Raw genomic sequence first — 7,105 nt, 5'->3', positions numbered from 1 at the left:
CCTAAACAGTGCACATTTTAAGAGACACTTGATATCCAACAAGTCTCAAAGTAAACACAAACAATGCAAGCCCTCCATTGATGAGTTTATTTCTGAACACTGTACAGACTATAGAGGTAAGTTAATCCCCTGGCTAGGGGACCTGGAGCACAGCAGGAGCTTGGACACCATTCTTCACTCCCAAGTGGAACTCAAAGGCATCCTTGAGCAAACTTGATCATTCATCATCATCACATGAGGAACTCACTGAGGAAACATAATGTGGGTTCAGTGTTGTGGGAACATGGTGGACAGAACAGGATACGGGCGGATTGAATTGCTAAAACTTTCTGTATGCTGAAAAAAAACTCTACCCCTGAGCTACTACTGTCCTACATCAAACAAAACATGCCAAGTCCATGCCCTTCACCGCAGTCTGTTATCTGGAAAAAGAAAGTATAGAAAAGTCACAGGTATAAAACGCAAGTATACGGTACACACATGAGTAAATTACCTAATCGGCGATGTCTTCATCTTCACTGCTGTCTGGACTGCTGAGGGCCCTTTGATCCTCCTCCTCCTCCTCCATTTGAAGGGCAGAGGCCTCAGGGCCTAAAGCAGTCTTGTACTGGTGCATGACTACTTGCAACTGCTCTGACACCTCTGAAAGTTGTCCTTTAAAGAGACAGCAAAGTCCTTCGTCGGTCTTGCCTAAATTTCAAAGTACAAAAGAGATTACATAATGCACACACTACACTACCACTTTGACTTGTTTCAGTTTGAAAGGCTTGATTCCAATGAACACATATTTGCTTCAACTTACCATTCTCAGCCACCTTGTTTCGAAGTTCATCTGCCTTCTTCTGCAACCATGTGCAATGTTGTACCATCTCCAACACCAAAATGCTTTTCTCCTCTTGCAGTCTCATGGTGAGCATCACTTGGTCATACACCCTCTTCTTGATTGTGATGTTTGCTATTCCCAATAACAGTGAATGTAAAAAAGGCCACAAAACAAAAGGAATATTATTACACTTAATACATATAGTTTAGTTTAATAAACTGTACAACCTCAAAATCAGTTCTTATGAATCTTTACCCATGCCATGATCCTCCCATGGCCACAAAGGGGACACAGTGCACTCTCCAGTCAATGCATGCTCCACAACAGCCACATCCATTTTTTCAGTCTCTGATAGAGCAGAGGCATTGTATGTCTGCATCTCCTGAAGAAGCACCTTCTTGTCCTCTCCCAGCTTCCTACGAAGGCAGTGGCGAAGCTTGCTGCTGTCTAAAGATACATTAAGAACAAGAACACAAAGTTTAGATAATGGGCAGTGGATTGCAAGTACATTCAATTGCTTGTGGAATGTCAAATATAGTTATATAAGGTCGATTGATATATGAATATGATATATGATGGATATACGTTTTATTGTTATACCATTTTGACGATAAAGACTTTACTTCCGCTGCCTGACACTCAGGAAGAGTCCCACAATGGGCTGTTGACGTTCTTCCCGTGTGGTGCCTTCAGTGGTATGAGGTGTCTCTATAGAATTAGAGGGAAAGTAAATTAAAATAGAACACATGACTTGAAATGTAAAACCTTGTTTTGATCTTTATATAAAACCCATTTAATACAACAAACTGTTGTTTTCAGTTTTTTGGTATCAACTCTTACTGTACTTACTGTCAGCTGCCCATTCAGTCACCTCGGACATCCACTGTGATGCCATTTCGTCAGTGCACTGTAGCTCTGCTTTCAGCTCAGCTAGCCTTACAGTCTCATCTAGCAGTCTTTGACAGGTCTGATAAAAAGTGTTATACAATAAATATATTAAAGAGAGAACAAAAAAAGTGGTCAACAAATGACACAACAAAACCATAAATACAGACTTACCTTTACATATCTTGTAGAAAGGGCCTGATGTAAAAAGGTCCTTTTTTGTGGTTCCACCCCAGAGCATGCAATGTAAGCATGTCCACTCGTGCTGTAGAAAATGAAAAATAAGTTTATTAAATGCAATCTAAAAAGAACAGAGAAAAATTATGGCAAAAGAATTACTCACCTGCTTTCGACATGTACTTTGTCGTCAGGGCACGAGACAGGTAGCTATTCACTTGCTCCACCTCCTCACCAGCAGTTGTCCCTGCTCCTTCCTGGTTCCTACCGCTCCATTTGATCGATGAGTAAGTAAATGTGGATGTAATGATAATGCAAAAAAGATAAATACCATAGTTATGCATCAGATTCATTTGTATGTTATTACTGTTTTTGTAAACATTGAAAATTCACATATGACTATGTAAAAATATGTTTAAAATACCTCACACTTTGTTGCATGAGCTCTTGCATGCATCACACTAAGGAATGGCTTTATGGTTGTCAGCTCCTGGAGGGCCGGAAGGACATTGGCGGCTTTTTCAAGGTAGGGCCAGTATTTGCAAGCCACATCCATTGCAAAGAACTGAGGCTTGGCTGGCATCAGTTCTTTCTGAAGGAAGAGGGGGTATGCAAATATCTCCCCCCGTACATATTAAGGGCTTTCAAAAGAAAGCCATGGCGACATACTGCCACCTCCATCACCTCTTCATCCAATTTTGAAGCCCTCTTTGATCTCTCTCTTGCTGCTGTCCACTGGGAGTCCCCACACTTCCCTTTTCCCTGTGTCTATGACATACACAACAAACTTTAATAAAATGAAAGCATTTCTGTTAATGTTTTGTTACATTATAAATATATCTTACATTTTTGACTGCTTTTTGGATGGCATCTGTAAATATGGCCACCTCACTGTCTTTGGCTACAAAGAGCCCCTCAAGAAAGGCAGGGTCATCAGAGCTGAGGGAGATAAAAACAGACAGATCCATTCATCACATAACAATATAAGTGAATCATAAAAAAGACTGGGAAAAAGAGCACCTTCCACTTTGGCCAAAGCGATATAACTTTCTGTTTCCATCTGCAGAAACAGCCAACATTTCAGGCGTGCAGGCAGGGCAAGTGAATTCAGCACCACAGCACAGTTGCTTTTTTTCAAATGAAGAGTATGACAACTCTAAAAAACTGCGCTGCAGTGCATCTCCATTGATATGTCCCGACTAGAAGATAAAGAGAATATAAAAATATAGTTATATTACAAACTGTCTGCTGAAATACAGTTTAATATGGTGAAGAATAAATGAACTTACTCTCCCTCCACACTTTGTGCGATGCTCCAGCAATTTTGCAAAGGCCTGTCTGGCAAAACCAGGAGAAATGACCTTCAATTCCTGAAAGGAGCTCAGAAGGTCTAGAGTGTACAAGGTATACACACTAAGAGAGGCCGGCCAATAACCGCTCCTAATGAGGTCCTTCAGTTCCGGAGCCCACTGCCTCTGGCATGTTTCACAGAAGTGCAGTGGTTGATGCAAGTCATAACGTCCTTGAACACAACGCAAATAAACAACATCATGAATACATAACAACCACATACTTCCTAAAAATTATTAGTGTAGTGTAGTGAATTTTTCTTACCATTGATGGTAATTAAAATCGCTGGTTTCCCTGGTGATGTGACAATATTTGTGCCTTTGCAAGAAGAGCATGATGCCTTCCCAACTGGCAAAAGACATGCTGACAAAATATAAGAAAACAATTAATTACATTATTTGTGAGAAGCTAGAAATACATATGGAAGATAACAATACTCAGATCAAGACGAACCTTGCTCGTGGGTGCAATATCCATCGCCCTGGTTCATGATGCACGTACTTGGAGGAATGGCTTTAAAAAACCATCAATAATGCACTCCCGGTTGTGGAGTGGCTGCTTTTTGTGATGCAGTATATCACAGTCACCACAGAACCACTCCTCAGGAAGACAATCTCTGCACCTAGGAGAGAAAGGCAAAATGATTATAAAATATTTATTTCATGGGAATAATGTGCTATAAACTGGGATATCCATCTCAAGGTTTAGCCCCTTTGAGTTCTGGCAGAAGATGTGCTAATTATTTTGTCCACTTTCCAATTGGGTGCTTCTGACTCTAAAAAAATTCTACCAGCTCCCCCAAAATACAATAAATACACAACGACCCATAATTCCAAAAAAAGCCCGCCATGAAATAAGTTTAGTATTTTAGAATACTAACCGAATGACTGCAGGTTCATTGCAGAGACAACACAAAGGATGCCCAACAGCCTCTTCTTCAATGAGGCATTGGAGGTTGTATGGCCTTGACTCTTTCCAGCGCTCCGAGGCTTTATGCTGACGGTCAGACCAGGATGAGGAGCTTTTCTGAGGCTCAGCAGAATGGCATGACTCCAAAATAGCAGAGAGCTGCTCCATGTTTTTTGCTTTAAAATAAATTAACTTGAGTTATTAAAGATGATTTTAACAATCATTCAAACTGGTGCTAATCATTACTGTTCTTGATATACACACGTGGACAAAATTGTTGGTACCCCTCAGTTAAAGAAGGAAAAACCCACAATTCTCACTGAAATCACTTGAAACTCACAAAAGTAACAATAAATAAAAATTTATTGAAAATTAGATAATCAAAAACAGCCATTACTTTTGAATTGTTGATTAACATAATTATTTAAAAAAACAAACTAATGAAACAGGCCTGGACAAAAATGATGGTACCTCTGTAAAAGATTGAAAACTATTTGACCAGAGTGACATGATTAACTCAGGTGTGTCATTTAATTGACATCACAGGTGTTTCCAAACTCATAATCAGTCAGTCTGCCTATTTAAAGGGAGACAAGTAGTCACCCTGCTGTTTGGTGAAAAGGTGTGTACCACACTGAACATGGACAACAGAAAGCGAAGGAGAGAATTGTCCCAGGACATCCGAAAAAAAATTATAGACAAACATCTTAAAGGTAAAGGCTATAAGACCATCTCTAAACAGCTTGAAGTTCCTGTGACAACAGTGGCTCATATTATTCAGAAGTTCAAGACCCACGGGACAGTAGCCAACCTCCCTGGACGTGGCCGCAAGAGGAAAATTGATGACAAATTGAAGAGACGGATCGTTGGAATTGTATCCAAAGAGCCCTGAGCAACCTCCAAAGAAATTAAAGGTGAACTCCAAGGCCAAGGTACATCAGTGTCAGATCGCACCATTCGTTGTTGTTTGAGCCAAAGTGGACTTCATGGGAGACGACCAAGGAGGACACCACTGCTGAAAAAAACTCATAAAAAAGCGAGACTGGAATTTGCAAAAATGCATGTTGACAAGCCACAAAGCTTCTGGGAGAATGTCCTTTGGACAGATGAGACCAAACTGGAGCTTTTTGGTAAGGCACATCAACTCTATGTTCATAGACTCAAAAACCAAGCATACGAAGAAAAGAACACTGTCCCTACGGTGAAACATGGAGGAGGCTCAGTAATGTTTTGGGGCTGCTTTGCTGCATCTGGCACAGGGTGTCTTGAAAGTGTGCAAGGTACGATGAAATCTGAAGACTATCAAGGCATTCTGGAGAGAAATGTGCTGCCTAGTGTCAGAAAGCTTGGTCTCAGTCGCAGGTCATGGGTCTTCCAACAGGACAACGATCCAAAACACACAGCCAAAAACACCCAAGAATGGCTGAGAGAAAAGCGTTGGACTATTCTAAAGTGGTCTTCTATGAGCCCAGATCTGAATCCCATTGAACATATGTGGAAGGAGCTGAAACATGCCATTTGGAGAAGACACCCATCAAACCTGAGACAACTGGAGCTGTTTGCTCATGAGGAGTGGGCCAAAATACCTGTTGACAGCTGCAGAACGCTCATTGACAAATACAGAAATCGTTTAATTGCAGTGATTGCCTCAAAAGGTTGTGCAACAAAATATTAAGTTATGGGTACCATCATTTTTGTCCAGCCCTATTTCATTAGTTTGTTTTTTTAAATAATTATGTTAATCAACAATTCAAAAGTGATGGCTGATTTTGATTATTTAATTTTCAATAATTTTTTATTTATTGTTACTTTTGTGAGTTTCAAGTGATTTCAGTGAGAATTGTGGGTTTTTCCTTCTTTAACTGAGGGGTACCAACAATTTTGTCCACGTGTGTATGTAATAGATTGTTTTTAGAGTTTAATGTTTGTTTTAATAACTATCATTAACTTGATTACATACATGAATTCATTAATCAGTGTAATTTACCAAATTTTTCCAGAGGACTTGATGATGGTAAAGTTGGAACATGTTCCACACTGGATGACAGGGAGCACTCAGCCTGAGGCTGTCCAACTGTAATTCAGTCAGGACATAAAAGAATATGACTACAATCAGGATTGCATTCATGTATTTTTCCATTTACATACTATTTATTAAACTACAATTTGTAAAAGAATATTCACATTAATTACTAGGTAATGTTGTTTACTGCAATACCACTGAATAAACTGATCTGCATTTTGACACATCAACAATTTACAAAAACTACCTGTAGCCGAGGCTCTGCGTCGCCCACCATTCCTCCCCCTGGGCTTTCCTTGTCCTTGCCTTGGCCTTTTAGCCTTCTTTGCTGAAGACGACCTTCTCCTGAGCTCAGCGGCTTTCCACGTGCTGATAAAAGTCTGATCAAATGCAGTTCAACTTACTAGAAGCAAAAATAGGTGGCAAATCAAAGCAAACCTCAACATCTATGAATTGTGGGATTTGGACGCTGTCTGATCTTTCCAATACTATCAGATCAAATAGCTTATTTGTCACCCACATTTATGGTTAAGTAACATATGATGTAAATACTAACCCTGGCTTCAGCAAGCATCTGGTCATGTCTCATTTCAATCGCCATTCGCCTCCCCTCTTTGTAGTGGGGATTCTGGGGGTCAAGGGTCTGTCTGTTGTCCATTGCAGAAAACATATACAGACAAACAAATAAACAGGTACGGACAAACAGATAAAGATAAACAAATAAACAAGTGCAGACAAACAGGCAGACTTACTATACAAAGAATTTACGGATGGCTGACGAGGACACTGACACTGCTACAGGGATAAACAGACAGACAGATGAATAGAAAGACAGAAATGGACAGATAGAAAGATAGAAAGATATGGCTCTTAAAAGTGCCTTTGGGTTTGCTTTTCTAGTTGACGCAGAGGTGAAAGGTCAGGGGATGGATGAAACA

General features: G+C 40.1%; 2 long non-coding RNA genes across 2 annotated transcripts; both read right to left on the bottom strand.

Annotated features, from left to right (window-relative positions):
• Positions 1-499: 499 nt before the first annotated feature.
• Positions 500-1,297, bottom strand: LOC127537088 (uncharacterized). Its single transcript, XR_007946571.1, has 3 exons — positions 1,079-1,297; positions 803-955; positions 500-690 (listed from the first exon to the last, which is right to left on the bottom strand). It is a non-coding gene; the product is annotated as an uncharacterized LOC127537088 (long non-coding RNA).
• Positions 1,298-2,367: 1,070 nt separating this feature from the next.
• LOC127537087 (uncharacterized) lies at positions 2,368-6,518 on the bottom strand. Its single transcript, XR_007946570.1, has 9 exons — positions 6,415-6,518; positions 6,132-6,218; positions 4,116-4,320; positions 3,689-3,857; positions 3,500-3,598; positions 3,175-3,407; positions 2,906-3,084; positions 2,731-2,824; positions 2,368-2,653 (listed from the first exon to the last, which is right to left on the bottom strand). It is a non-coding gene; the product is annotated as an uncharacterized LOC127537087 (long non-coding RNA).
• Positions 6,519-7,105: the final 587 nt, after the last annotated feature.

Source organism: Acanthochromis polyacanthus, chromosome 14 (assembly GCF_021347895.1).
Source record: "Acanthochromis polyacanthus isolate Apoly-LR-REF ecotype Palm Island chromosome 14, KAUST_Apoly_ChrSc, whole genome shotgun sequence".
Classification (NCBI taxonomy): domain Eukaryota; kingdom Metazoa; phylum Chordata; class Actinopteri; family Pomacentridae; genus Acanthochromis; species Acanthochromis polyacanthus.
This window is presented reverse-complemented; position numbering and strand designations above follow the sequence as displayed.